Source organism: Macadamia integrifolia, unplaced genomic scaffold (genome assembly GCF_013358625.1).
Source record: "Macadamia integrifolia cultivar HAES 741 unplaced genomic scaffold, SCU_Mint_v3 scaffold342, whole genome shotgun sequence".
Classification (NCBI taxonomy): Eukaryota; Viridiplantae; Streptophyta; class Magnoliopsida; order Proteales; family Proteaceae; genus Macadamia; species Macadamia integrifolia.
In genome coordinates this window covers 161,299-176,740 of record NW_024869484.1, presented here as the reverse complement: position 1 = coordinate 176,740, position 15,442 = coordinate 161,299, and the positions used below count along the sequence as shown (strand labels likewise).

Below are 15,442 nucleotides of genomic sequence, written 5' to 3'. Positions count from 1 at the left end.
CTTTTGTGTTTGTCTTACTCTAGTTGTGGGTAGTTTTTTATTGCCTAAGTGTTAGGTGGGTACGTAATACTAAGAATCGGTTAGAAAGAAGAGATCCAACAAGTAGTAACCCTATACGTTTGCTCTCTTTAAAACCTTTCAATATGGGAGACCAACATCAAAAGCCTTCACCTAAATCCCTGAAAGATTGGTTCTACCCTGCTAGAACATCCCAACCTTTTTGCATAGTTCTACCATAAGCCCAGGGCAATAATTTTGAACTCAATTATCAATACATCACTATGTTGCCCCACTTCCATGGGTTGACCTCTGAGGATGCATACCTATTTCTAAGGGAATTTGAAGAGATATGTATTCTAATTAATATCTAATAGCTTTTTGATGATGCTGTTAAGCTTAGGTTTTCACTTTTGCATTAAAAGACCAAGCTAAGAAGTGGTTGTATGGGTTACCCACAAATTTCATAACTCATGGGAACAATTCACAGTTGTCTTCCTTTAGAAGTTTTTCCCAACTCACAAGACCAATAAGCTTAGAAGTGATATCCTTCAATTTAGACAAAAACCTAGTGAGTCCTTTTCCAAACTTATAGAGAGATTCAAGGATCTACTCCAAGAATGCCCTCACCATGGCCTAGACTTATGACATTTATGTCAAATAAATTATGAGGATATTGATTATCCAACTAAACAAATGATGGAGTCTATGTGCCCTAAGGGATTCACATCCTTTACAAATGAAGGAAAGGCATAGGAATTCTTACTTGACTTAGCTGACAAAACCCGTGAGTGGGAATCAACCCAAGAGAGTGAAAGAACCATAAGAGGAAAATGATATTTTGTGGATAGGATAGTAGCTAAGGAAGCCCATTTGGATAGCCTAATCAAGAGGATTGAGGCTATTATTCCTAGAGAGCCATCATCAGTCAATTTGGTTAAGATTCGTGCTTGTGCAAGTCCCCTGGACATTTCATAGAAGAATGCCCCAACACCTTTGGGGGCACTTTTAATGATAGTTTTAATGCCTTATACCAAAATAATTCATATAGTAATACCTACAATCCAGGATGGAGAAATCACCCAAATTTCTCTTGGAATCAGGGCAACCAATCAGGGCCTTCCAATTTTCATAATCAAGATCAACCTAGACCCCAAAGGCCTCCCTTTGCACAACAATATTTTTCCCAAAATACTTTTCCTAGGTCAAATGTAGCACCTCAGGCTAGTTTTCCTAGGGCCTCTCTCTTATCATCTTATCAGCAACCCCCATGGGTTTACCAACACTGGAGAGGCAAGTAGAAATAAGTGACTTGAAAAAAAATATAGTCCTTCTTATGCGTTCTCATGTCAAGCCATCAAAATCTTTTGAGAAAACTCACCCAAGTTATCTCAATTATGCGTGAGAGGGAAAAAAGAACTTTACCCAGTCAATCAGAGCCTAACCTTAGGCATCATCAGCCTGTTAGTTCACAAGCACTAACTAATGCACCACTAAATATAGTACAAGGTCAGACCCAACAAGGGCCCTCTAACCAATGTAACGTTGTTTATGCCCTTAAGAGTGGTAGAGAGTACCAATAGAGCGTTCCTAAATCTTCCCCATCTATTACTCTTGTTAACTCTCCTTCAATTGAGGACACAAGTGTGCCTCTTTTTTCAGGTTCGTCTGATAAACCTAAAGATTCTTTTGAAATTAAAGATGATTTAGTTGAGGAAACAAAAAATGATTCTTCTGAAAAAGGGCAAATCCCTAATAGTCCTTATGTTCATCCTGTCCCATTTTCTAATCGCTTGGTAAACAAAAAGAAGACTGCTTCCATGGATAAAATTTTAGAAGTCTTCAAAAAGGTAGAAGTGAACATCCTTCTTTTGGATGCCATATCCCAGATCCCCGCCTATGCAAAGGTACTAAAAGATTTGTGTACTCATAAACGTATCACTAGTATGCCCAAAAAAGCGTTCTTGGCAGGTAACATTATTTTCATAATTACTCAGCCTATAATAGCCAAGTATAAGGATCTAGGGAGCCCTACCATATCTTGTGTCATAGGTAACACCTACATTGAGCATGCCTTTCTTGACCTTGGTGCAAGTGTGAATCTTTTACCTTGCCATGTGTAAAAGCAACTAGGATTGGGAGAATTGAAAGCCACTAGAACTACTCTTTAGTTGGCAAATAGGTTTGTTAAGATTCCTAAAGGGATGGTTGAGGATGTCTTACTAAAGGTGGAAAAATTTATTTTCTCTATTGATTTCATTGTGTTAGATACCAAGCCCTTCTCAACCAAGGATGAGACCCCAATAATTTTAGGAATACCATTCTTGGCTACCAGTAATGTATTAACCAGTTTCCAGAATGGTTTCCTAAGATTATATTTTGGTAACCAAACTGTTGAGTTTAACATGTTTAGGATGGGCAAGCAACAACATACGGAAGAAGAGATCAATATGCTTGAGGATTTCTTGGATTTTTCTGATGATTTAATTATCAACTTTGATATTGATTTTGATTTAGAATTCCAAGAGTGTATGGATGAGAAGTGAAAATTTCTTTTCTGAAGTCTTGAGTCTTCACACACCTGTGGAGCCCTTAGGACCCCTTTCCAATTGCATTCTCAAACATTCCATAGTTGAGCCCCCTAAGCTAGATCTTAAGGAGTTGCCATCTAATTTGAGGTATGCTTTCCTAGGGCCTGACCAGACTCTTTCTATAATAATTTCTTCAAATTTGACTTCTTGCCAGGAAGAGGAGTTACTTAAAGTGTTAAAAGATAATAAGGAAGCCCTAGGTTGGACCATGACTGATATCAAGGGTATAAGCCCTTCTATTGTGCAACATCATATACATCTTATAGAGGATTCTAAACCATCAACGGAACCCCAAAGAAGAGATAACCCAGTGATGATGGAAGCCATTAAGAAAGAGATCCTAAAGTGCTTGGAATATGAAATAATTTATCTTATTTCTGACAGCCAATGGGTAAACCCAGTTCTCTCTTTTTATCATGATCATGCATGTGGTGGACACTTTGGACCTAAGTAGACTGTCGCAAAGGTTCTCCAATGCGGATTTTATTAGCCCACTCTTTTAGAGATGCTTTTGATTTTTACAAGGCTTTTCCCGCCTGCCAGTCTTTTGGCCGTATCAATAAAAGGAACATGATGTCTCTCAACCCTATTTTGGTAGTTGAGATCTTTGATGTATGGGGCATCGATTTCATGGGACCATTCCCTAATTCCTTTGGGAATTTATACATACTTTTGGTCGTTGATTATATTTTTAAATGGATAGAGGCCATACCTTATAAATCTAATGACTATAAAGTGGTGGTCCAGTTTCTCAAAGAGAACATTTTTTCCCACTTTGGTGCACCACGTGCGATAATTAGTGATAAGGGTGCTCATTTTTGTAATCGGCCTTTTGAGGCCTTAATGAAAAAGTATGGGATCACCTTATCACGCTCAAACTAGTGGCCAGGTGGAGGTGCCTAATAGGTAGGTCAAACAAATCTTGGAGAAAATTATTAATCCCAACCGTAAGGATTGGTCCCTTAGGCTAATTGATGCCTTGTGGGCCCATCGGACTGCATTCAAGACCGGCCTTGATCAGTCTCCCTACCGTTTGGTGTATGGAAAAATTTGTCACTTACCAGTTGAGTTGGAGCATAAGGCCTTTGGTTATCAAGAAGCTCAACTTTGATTTGTTTGATGCGGGAATTCATTGTAGGCTCCAACTATCTGAGTTAGAGGAACTTAGGAATGGTGCCTATGAAAGTTCTAGAATTTACAAGAAAAAGACCAAGGCTTTCCATGATAAGCATATTCTGCGTAAATCTTTTGCAATTGGTGATAAGGTCTTATTGTACAACTCTCGATTGTATTTTTTCCCTAGTAAGCTTAGATCCCTATGGGATGGTTCGTTTATTGTCCTTAATATATATCCCCATGGGGCTGCAGAGATTTTAAATCTAGGAACAGGGGTAATTTTGAAGGTTACGTTTGAAACCGTTCCTCGAGTTTCCTACAACTAGTAGTGAAGAGGTCATGGATCTCCATGAACCTCTTTACATTGATGACTAAATTTTAATTAGGTCTGACCCCCTTGCATTGTCTTCGCTTTTAATTCTTCCATGCATTGAGGACATTGCATGACTTAAGTGTGGGGGAGGAAAACTAGTTTTTTCTTTTATTCACTTTGTTTTGTTTGTTTTTCTTTTTATTGCTAAGGATGAAGTCCTACTTTGGCTTTTGGCTAATGATCATACCATTTGGTTGCATAATGTATGGAAATAAAAATTTTTGATTTAGGTACCCATTTTGAACGTATGAAAATCCTGTTGAGAAGAAAGAAACAAGCCTGTGTCTTGAGGTGAGACTTTCTTTTGAAAAATAAGAGACCCTTGTTTTATGGTGTTGGATCAGATGTAAGTCTGTGGGTTCTTTGTACTTTTGATTTGGAGTTGAGACCTTCTTTTTAATTTAGCATGAGTTGATAAATGCACAAATTTAAATGAAGTGTGAAATGCGGTATAAAGAAGAATAAGAGTTGATTCCCTTGGGTGTCTGGTGTCTTGATCGAAATTCCTTGGGAGAAAACTTCTGAAGGAACTCTAGCATCACTGTCTTTGTGGGCATATGCAAAAAGCAAAGCTAAATAGTAACTTGGGTGTCTGGTGTTTGCTCCACCATGTCATTCAGGCCAAAAGTAGTGGAGTAGAATAGAGTTTATTAAGCGAAAAAATGAGAAAAAAATGTGCAAATGTCATTAATGCTTGGTAATATGTTTTGGTCAAAAACACTCCAACGCCTTAGTTATTGGTTCCCTATTTCTTCACAAGTGGTTTTACCTTAAGATAAGGATGTTTTGGAAGAGACGAGGTGAGTTCCAAATTAAGAAATATGCTAGTGCCTGGAATTGGTGAAGGGTAATAAAAGTTCAAGAGTGGGGGTCCCTTGTAAGAGGAATTATCTTTGCTCCGGATCGGTATGGGCCTTACCTTTAGCCAAGGTTGAGATTTGTTTATTCTGAATTTTGGGTGTATATTCACTGCAAACACCCACGAGACACAACTCATCCACTAGGGGTGACGTAGGGGTTTAAAGGCTTGTTGCACATGCTAAGTGCAACCGTGATTCATATAAAAGTGAGTTAGGTTTTTTGTTTTGCTCGAGGACTAGCAAAGTCTAAGTGTGGGGGAATTCTGATGAGCACATTTATGTGTGAAATCTAGTGTAGTAAAACATACATTTTACATATTTAGAATAGAGCTACCTTGGGTTTTACTCTCTTTTTGCAGGTTTTATATTTTCAAGGCCTTAAGGAATATCGACTGCTATATCTCCAATTTTACACATAAAGAGGTCTTATTTCTTTTCATAGTTGCGAAGAGGATGAAATTCTGAGCAAAATGGATGGGTTCAATTGCAAGTACACATTCGTTTGGTCAACCATACAAGTGATTATTCTTTTCGGAAAGAATAATGGATCAAAACTGAACCGTGATGCAAAACCAGCCCATCTACAGTTGTCCCAAAGGTATAAGGAATATTTTAAATTCCAACAAGGATCGATGGACCACATTCTTAAGTGATTGAAGATTCGTTTTTGGTAACAACTACCTAGTATAGTTGGTGAGTTATGGTATGCAAAATCCCTTCCTAATTAGGAGGTCTCAAGTTTGAACCTCTTAGCTGCCATTTTGTTGAGATTTTTATTTTAGAAGATTTTCTCTTTCCTACTCATCACTCAAAGGAGGTCGGCTAAAGGGTTTCTTACGCAAGAGGAGAGAGAAATAAGGAAATAAAGAGAAAAATAGAAAAAAAGGGAGAAAAAATAGGAAAGAAAAAAAAAAGAAAAAAATAAAAAAAAGAAGGAAAAAGGAAGAAAAATCGTTGGAGATTCCATACTTCCTACCATTCTCTATCTTCTCTCTCCTACACCTCATCAACAAGATAAAAAAAAAATCTTTTTTTTTAGAAGCTAAAATCTTTAGCTTCCCTCCCCCATTCTCTATATATAGAATTAACATAAGGGGAGGGGGCACTTCATTCTTCTTATAGGGTTTTTTTTTAGTTGCTCTAGGAGGGGGCCCTTCATTCTTCTTATAGGAGTTTTTTTTTTTAGTTGCTCTATCTCTTTCTCTAGCTCTAGTTCTAGGTTTATGCTTTAAACACTTTTTTAAGTTCTTTTTATTCAATTAATGCAAGCACTTTTGTTTTTGATTCAGTCTTTTATTTTTATTGTTTAAAGCAATTGAAGTTGTAATTTTCAAGTTCTAGTTCTAGGCTTAGTTCTAGGTGGCAAGAACAAGCTATGAAGCATGTCTTTCAAGTTCAATTTTTTTCTTCAGATTTGTTTTCTCTAGTACTAAAAATTTCAGATTTGGTTTAATCCAGATCTGATTTTTAGTACTGGTAGTATCTCAAATCGATTAAGTTTTCAGTTCAAGAGTTGAAGTTCAAGTAAGTAGGCTCCTTCAGTAATCTTTTCTCCCTCATCTCATTCCCTCTTCTGACTACCCTTTCTTTCTTAATTTAGGATTTTAATTTCAATCGTTACATTATTGCTATCCCTTTCCCCTAAGGTTCATGGCTAGTGTATGTGTTGGCTTTCCCCTCCTAGCCATAGAATCATCAATTTATTGCTTTTATTTTAATTGTCTCCCTTTCCCTAAAGCCAAGTAGAGTAACCCTTGTAAGAGTGACTCTCTGATCAAGTAGGGGAGCTCATATTATGATGCATCCCTCGGGCTAAGTAGAGAAACCTACTTGCGAGTCTCTCTCTAGATTTATTCAGTTTCTTTTACTTTATTTTTATTTTAGAATTTTTTTCCTTTATTTTTTTTAATTATGTGGGTTGTTTATTTTCAGTTATTTATTTATTTAATTTTAATTGTGTGGTTTGTGTCTTTAAATTCTTAGATGACGAATGGTTAGGACGTTATTTTAGATACATATGTTTAGGATGGTAATTAGAATTAGATCACAACATATAATCTGTCCACTTTCGCATTATTAAAAGAAGCAAAAAAAATAAAATGGCTGCTCTCCTTGTGTTCGACTCGTAGCTACACTGATCCATATGCTTGTGGTTATATTTTAAAATCTCAAACAGGAAAGTAAGATCATTCGTCTCTTTTTACAATGGGCTGCCACAAGCCAAAACCCATTGGTATTCTCTATCTCCCGTCTGAGACATATCACAAAGTTCAAATTTTACTGGGCTAGGGCACGGGTGTAATAGCATGTTTCTGGCTCATCTTGACTCCCCTTTCCGTCGTCCACTAAGGTGCGCTGTACAATGAAGTCCAACAAAGCTTGCCCCTTTATGGCCATGTCGGGTTGATAATCAATGTCATGCTCACTAAGTTCGATTAACCAACTCATGAGTCATCCCAACACACTAGGCTTATGCAGTATCTTCTTCAGAGGTTGGTCTGTGAGCAAGATGACCTAGTGGGCCCGAAAGTAAGGCCTTAGTTTTTGTGCAGCGATGACTTGGGCAAATGCGATTTTCTCCAACCTGGGCTATCTCATTTCTATATCCATAAGGATATGGATGATGTAGTAGATGGGCCATTGTTGGTTGTCTTACTCCTTTACTCGGGCCACACTAATGGCTATTGGTGAGACCATTAAGTAGATGTGTAGTTGGTCACCCGACACTGATCGAATGAGAAGCAATGGTGATGTAAGGCATTTTCAATGCCACAAAGGCATCCTGGCATTCAGACATCCAAAAGAAATACTTGGGGGACTGCAAGTTCTTCAACATTTTGAAGAAAGGTGATGCACTTATCGCTAGATCTGGAGACGAATTGATTTAGGGCTGTGACCCGATCTGTTAACTTTTGGACCTCACAGACCATTTTTGCAGATCATGTCTTGTATAGCCTAGATTTTACTTAGGTTTGCTTCAATCCCCCTCTTTGAAACCATGAATCCTAAGAACTTTCCTGACGTAATGCACACTTTATGGGATTTAACTTCATCTGATTTTTTCGTAGTACTTCGAAGGCTTCCTTTATATCACTTACATGATGATCGGCTTTTATACTTTTAACAAGCATATCATCCATGTACACCTCCATGTTCCTCCCGATTTGTTTTGAAAACATGGTAGTGACCATTCACTGATAGGTAGCTTCAGTATTCTTTAGGCCGAACAACATCGCTTGATAATGGTAATTTCCTCGTTCGGTCAGGAATGCCACCTTTTCTTCATCGGATTCCTTCACTCTAGATGTAATTGTATCCTGAAAAGGCATCCATGAAGGTCAGCATCTCATGGCTTGCCGTCACATCAATGAGTTGATCAATCCTAGGGAGTGGATAATAGTCCTTAGGACAAGCTTTATTGAGGTAGGCGTAGTCGATGCAGATCCTCCACTTATCGTTTGACTTTAGGACCATCACAACACTAGCAAGCCATGTGGGCAACTGCACCTTTCTGATGAGGCGTGAAGCTTTCAGTTTACCAACTTCTTCGTTGATGATCTTCTGTCACTTGGGAGCTTAGTTTCTTCTCCATTGTTGTATTGATTTTCATGCCTAGTCGACATTAAGCGTGTGCTCGGCGACGTCCCAGGGGATGCCAAGCATGTCTTGTGCTGACCATGCAAAGATGTCTGCATTTTTCCTAAGGAAATGAAGTATCTCTTAAGCCTTAGCTTGGTCCAACCGGGCTCTAAGTTGCATAGTTTGATTTGGGTCCTCCTTGAATAGTAGCAGTTGCACTAGATCTTCCACAGGTTCACCCTGCTATAAACGAGATTCGTCTCGAACATTTCCCACCTCAATTTTTTATATCAGCAGTGGGACGACATCCAAAGGTTATATTTTAGACTCCCCTTGCGGGGCAGGGAAGAGACGCAAGGGACATCTATCGCTTAAAACTATGGTCTATGATATCTTGTATATTTCCCATAGACGACGCCAATCTATTACGGTTGGAAATCGTAGGCTTCCTTGTGCTCTGTAAAGAGGAACAAACATGAGAGAGTGAGCACCGAGCTAATCTGGCGAGGGACTCTTAAATGCCTTAGTTAAAACTACTATGCAAATAGTTAGTTCCAATAAGAATGATAAAGAAATCAGTCCCCCTAGAAAGGGAATTACCTATGTTTTTACAACTGAGGATGATCGATGAAGAGTCCTACTTTGGTAGTTTCCCATTGTTAGTAGGAGTCTTAGCATAGCTAGATTTGTAATAGCAAAGTGAATATGGAGATTGTTGCGTTATGGGAGCTTCACATATTTGCCACGGCCTCGGGGATTCAATTAGGATATCTAGTAAGGAAAGGATTCGTGATCCTTTCGATATTCCCTTGTAGATTAGAGTTGATTGTTATCTTGTGACCCATGTGCTGGGCTTAATAGGTTTCCTTGAGAATTCCCCACTTAGCATTGGGCTTACTGACCGAATGGTTTGAACCGAGTGACCTAATCACTGGGCCAATAGCCACTCACCAAGGGCTATGGCTTATGGGGCATTGATTCACCCCTGGGGCTTCTTACCTGTTCCGTGGGCTGACACAGTTGGGTTAGGTGGCTCGGAAGGTTGACTTGGCAAGTCGTGGTGCTATTTATTGTTTATCCACCTATTTCTGGATGGCTGTAGATATTTCCCATAACAGTTTGGATGATGAATCAGATTTCTTAAGGAGGATGGACCTACCATTGCCAATGAATTGGATTTCTTGAAGAAGATGGACCACCACGTATCCCGCAACATCCAGATAAAGATAATCATTCGGATTTCCTGGAGACTATGATGAGACTTTCTCCCCAGTGGTGAGAATTGCCTCGATTCGCCTTACTCTAGCCATTGTTGCAAAATTGAATTTGGAACTCTTTGAGATGGATGTTAAAACTGCATTTTTCAATGGAGAACTAGATGAGGAGATCTTTTTGGATTAACAAGTGGGTTTTGAGGTCAAAGGACAAGAGCGTAAAGTCTACCGTCTCAAACATTCTATATATGACATTAAACAATCGTTTAGGTAGTGGTATTTTAGATTTCATCATGCCATTACCTCTATTGGTTTTGAAATGATTGAAAAGGACCACTGTGTGTATGTGAAATGGTCCAAAGGAAGCTTCCTTATTCTATCCTTATATATTGATGACATTCTATTGGCTGAGAATGACATGGAGATGATTGTTGCCACTAAAGAGTGGTTGTCCTCTACTTTTGAGATGAAGGACATGGGTGAAGTCAACTTTCTGTTAGGCATCAAAATCACTAGGAATTGCTCTAGGAATATTCTTAGTTTGTCTCAAGTGACTTACATAAAGAAGATCCTTAAATGTTTTCACATGGACAAGTCTAAACCCATTGACACTCACATAGACAAGGCCTGTGCTTTGAATCTTTACCATTGCCCTAAGACTGATGAAGAGAAGAATCAAATGTCCAAAGTACCCTACGTAGCAGCAATAGACAGTCTAATGTGCGTGGTGATGTGCATGTGTCTCGATATATGCTTTCAGTTGGCATGGTTAGTCATTACCAAAGTAATCCTGGACCACGCCATTGGCAAGCAGTGAAAACAATCTTTTGATACCTTTGTGGGACCACTAATCTCACCCTCACTTACAAAGGTTCAGATTTGAGATTGAGAGGTTACAATGATACTGACTGGGCTAGTGACAGAGATGAGCGTAAATCTACTTTAGGATATGCATTTGTCCTAGTAGGTGGGGTTAATATCTTGGAGTAGCAAGAAGCAAAGCTACATTGCCCTATCCACGATGGAGTTCAAGTACATCTCCATGCTCGGCGGCCGTTCAGGAGGCCATTTGGCTGAGGGGGTTCCTATAGTGCCTTGGCATTACTGCTCATTCAGGAGATATGTCAACTAACTCCCATACCTAGTTCTTACTCATAGAACTCAGTTCATCCTCCATAGTATCTTGCCACTTATCCTTAGCAGGTGAGGAGAGCACCTCTCACAAAGAAGAGGGCTCATCTTTATCCTTTGGAACAAAAATGAGAGCTTCCCCTTCAATCTCAAAACGCTGATGGAGAATATGCCCACGAGTGCTCCTACGGGTGAGGGAATCCTAATGATCATCTAGTGGTACACTCCCACTGATTGGTACACTCCCACTAGGCTGATGATCAATCTCACTTTCTCTGAAGATTGCAGGATGAGTTAATTTTCCACCCTCACAAAGAGTAGGTGAGACGCTTTTCTCATCCTCTATCTCAAAGAGGTCAAGATATCTTCTAACATCACCAATGGTAAGAAAATTTGTCTCAATAAAGTCGACATCGTGTGATCTATCTTGATCATACTTCCAACAAGGTGTTCACCGTTCATAATGTAACCCTTTGAGCTATCAGAATATCTTATAAAGATTGTTTCCTAGCTTTAGGGCCAAGCTTCCCAAAATTATGGGAGTTGTTGTGAACATAACCTGCTGATCTCCATGGTTGCATATGCCCTAAATTTGGCTTTGTACCCTTTCATAACTCATAGGGTGTCAAAGGAATTGACTGTGAAGGCATTCGATTAAGGATATAGTCAACAGTTAAAAGAGCATCCCCATAGAGAGATATTAGGAGGTTGGCTTGCACCATCATCGGCCTAACCACATCTAAGAATGTCCTATTTCTCTACTCCACTACGCCACTTTGCTGCGGAGTGTGAGAAATAGTTATTTACCTATGAATCCCCTTCTCCCCACACAGTTATTTAAACTGGTTAGATAGATACTCACGTCCCCGGTCAGTGCATAGAGTTTTTAAGCTCTTACTTGACTGATTCTCAACCTCTTACATGAAGCGTCTGAAGCAATCTAATGCTTCGTAGTGGTAAGTGATCAGATACACATAACTGTATGGCAAATAATCATCAATAAATGTGAGAAAATAAGAGGCGCCATGGCATGCCTTTGCATTCATAGGTCCATAAATATCTAAGTGGACAAGTTCTATGGGTAGCTCAGACTGCCTTTCCAAAAGGCTTCTGATGAGCCTTACCTGCTAGACAAGGCTCGTACATAGGGAGGTTGACTTTAGCGAGTCGGCCTAAGAGGCCTTCTTTAGCTAACCTAGTCATCCAGTCTCGCCCTATGTGTCTTAATCTAGCATGCCATATAATAGATTTGAAATTATCATATGTAGTAACTACATAAGAAATAGATAAAGCAGAATCAATTAAATCTAATTTAAAAAATCCATCAATTAAGGATCCACGTCCAAAATAGTACCACTCAAATAAATCTCTAAAATGTAACCGTCAATATAGAGTGAATATTCTAAAGGTAATAATGCAGAAACTAAAAGTAGATTATGCTGAATATCCGGTGCATGAAGCACATTGTGATGAAGCAAGGTGTGTCCAGTACGCATCTTGAGTTGATAAGTACCAACTCCTCGAACTGCCTCACTATTGTCGTTCCCCCCTATGAACATGTTTTGGGATCCAGTCGAAATTCTACGTTAATCTACAAAACCCCCTCGATCTCGCGCTATATGTTTTGTTGCTCTTGTATCCACAATCCAATCAGACTGTGTATGGGCAACCAAAACATGGGTACAAACAAATATACATGGAGAGTGGGATAGAAATAGTACCTTATTCAGCTCAATGCAATCACAAGCGAACTGCCCCATCTTCTGGCAGTTGTAGCATTTGACTTTGGATAAATTTTTCTTTTTACCACGCTAACCCTTTTGCGCTTGGCAGGCTTATCTTCTTTTGGTGCCTAGTTCTGAGTCATACCCTGATTTCTTGGGTTACCCTATCTTTTACGCTTGAACTTGCGTTGCTTCCCTAAGTGACTAGGGCAATTACATAGTTTGCCTCTTGGTGCTCTGCCTTAAATTCCACATGTTGTGCAATGTCAGCAAAATTTCTAATGTTGTCATTGTGTGCGAGAATGTGCTTTATAGGCTCCAAGAATCGGGTAGTGTCCTAATGAAAGCTTGAACCTACTGCTCATCAGTAAGTGTGATCTTTTGAATCATGTCCTTCACCACCTTAAGGTGGTTAGGCATAGTGTGCTTAGGGTCCATCTTATACATCTCAAACTTCAAAGTCATGCACCTTAACATTGTAGTAGATATACCTCCAAAATCAAATTTCAGATGGTCCCACATGGATTTAGCTATGGTGTGTTTCTATAATCACCAATCAACTCATCATGCATAGCACTTAACATAATAAAGCACGTACTGCTTATTCACCTACTGATTCCATATCACAATGGTGCTGAGCAGTAGTACCCTTAGTGGGTTTGTCCATAGTATTGGTCAAATACTCAAGGTAATTTTACTCATTGAGAAAATATTGAATCTTTTGATGCCACATGTCATAGATGGGTCCAGTCAATTGTCACCCTTGGTGAGGTCTGTAACAACATGATTAGTTGCCATATCACTACACACAAGAATGTGCAAGGTAAACATTAGGTACACATTAATAATTTATTCCAGAAACCCTAATTAAAATTAATGGTTCCTTACTATTCATGGTGAGGCAAAAATTTTTGCTAAGCTTATAATCAAATCTCACATATGTGGGTCAGGGACATAATTTTAATCGATTTCAAACAAATATAAGGAGAATAGGTATCTCCTATCCACAAAATTAAGCTATACAAATGGGTGCACATGAGTCCCACATGGGAATCTGATTGGTACTTAAAGTGGCATGACGAGGTAGTGTAAGCGTATGATATGCAGTGCGAGGCACTTTCCCTATACAAGGCTTCTCAAAAAAATAATTATATTGTCCCAAAAACAATTACATCCTTTAAAAGTCCTACTACATCAATCTACTGAGTAGGGAGCGCCACACATTACATCATGAAGACTATCTCTAAATACATGAACATGCCCAATTAAATTAAATACCAATTATGATCTCCAACAAAAAAAAATCCATAGGTCGATGGGTGGAGATCGACCACGCATGCCAACAAGTAGAATGAGTCACAAATCATAACCTTTATGAGAGGGTAGGATGTGTCACACCCCGTTCACATAGAATCGGACCGGTGATTGGGTCCCTCCAGGTAACCCAAAACCACCAGGATCATATGATACAGTAACCATAGCACAACAAGCACAAGTAATCAATTGTAATGTAATAATGTAATTCAACAGATTTTTTGTCATGAATAATACATGTAATTCCCTGTATACTCTTGATACCCAAATTGTCATACATAGTATAATTACATGTGGGCCCATAGGCATGAAATTTACATAAGAAATAACAATTTAACTATCGAGAGCACAAAAGGGGGAAATATACCAAAAGAATAAAAAGAGTACAACAAGTAGAATCAACTACTGTTGCCCAGCAACACAACCTTCACACGGACAATCGTCACCGTGATCAAATTCTTCGGGGACTCACCAATCTCCGATTGGGGTTTTATCAGTGGGACCCTATCATTCCCCATTCACATAGAACCAAATTGGTGATCGGGTTCCCTCCGGGTAACCCAAAACCACCAGGATCATCTGATACAGTAACCACAACACAGCAAGTACAAGAAATCAATGGAATATAATAATATAATACAGGGAAAGTCTTGTCGTAAATGAATACCTGTAATTCTTCATATACTCTTGATACCCAAATTGTTATACATAGTATAATTACATGTGGCCCATAGGCATGATATTTATACAAGAAATAACAATTTAACTATTGAGAGCACAAAAGGAGAATATTCCAAAAGAAAAAAAAGAGTAGAGCATGAAGAATTAGCTGTTGTTGCCCTACAACACAATCCTCACAAGGGGCAACCGTCACAGTGGTTGAATCATTCAGGGACCCACCAATCCCCCATTGGGGTTTCATCAGTGGGACTCGACACGGGTTCCTCTACTGAGTATCCTGTAAAATTATCTAAAAAGGTGTGTACACGAGGGGTGAGCTCACCAGCTCAGTAAATGGAAAGAAAGACCCACACAAGCAATTTTAATACAAATGATACTATATTCATGAGATTCATTTTATTCCTAATTCACCTAAACAATCATTACTAGGTCATAGGTAACGTGTTACTCTCAACCACAGTGCGTGTATGCCCCTAGGTTTGAGACGCATTCTCCATCCTATGATACGCCTATAGGGATGCCGGAGAAGGCCTACTGTGAACACTTGAAAAATTAAATCATGGTCGAACCACAACAAAAATGTAAATCGTGGCCAAACCACAGTAGAAAAGTAAATTGTGGCCGAACCATAGCAGAAATTAAAAGCAGTACCATTGGCCCTCTGAATATATCACCAAGGTTTCCAACTATCCCAATGATCAACTAGGCATACTTCTAACCACCACGGCAGTCTACGATCGACACTTCTTCCCAGTGATAACCCAACACGTAAACTCCTGTTGGGAAGGGTGGTAGCACGAAGAATATGAAATCCTAGCCACATGCTCTTAGATGAGATAGTACAACTGCATAGTACTTTCAT

At 39.1% G+C, this 15,442-nt stretch overlaps 1 non-coding gene across 1 annotated transcript; it reads right to left on the bottom strand.

Moving 5' to 3' along the window:
• Nucleotides 1-528: 528 nt before the first annotated feature.
• Nucleotides 529-635, bottom strand: LOC122068123. The gene has a single exon (XR_006136984.1). It is a non-coding gene; the product is annotated as a small nucleolar RNA R71 (small nucleolar RNA).
• Between the last annotated feature and the right edge of the window lie 14,807 nt (nt 636-15,442).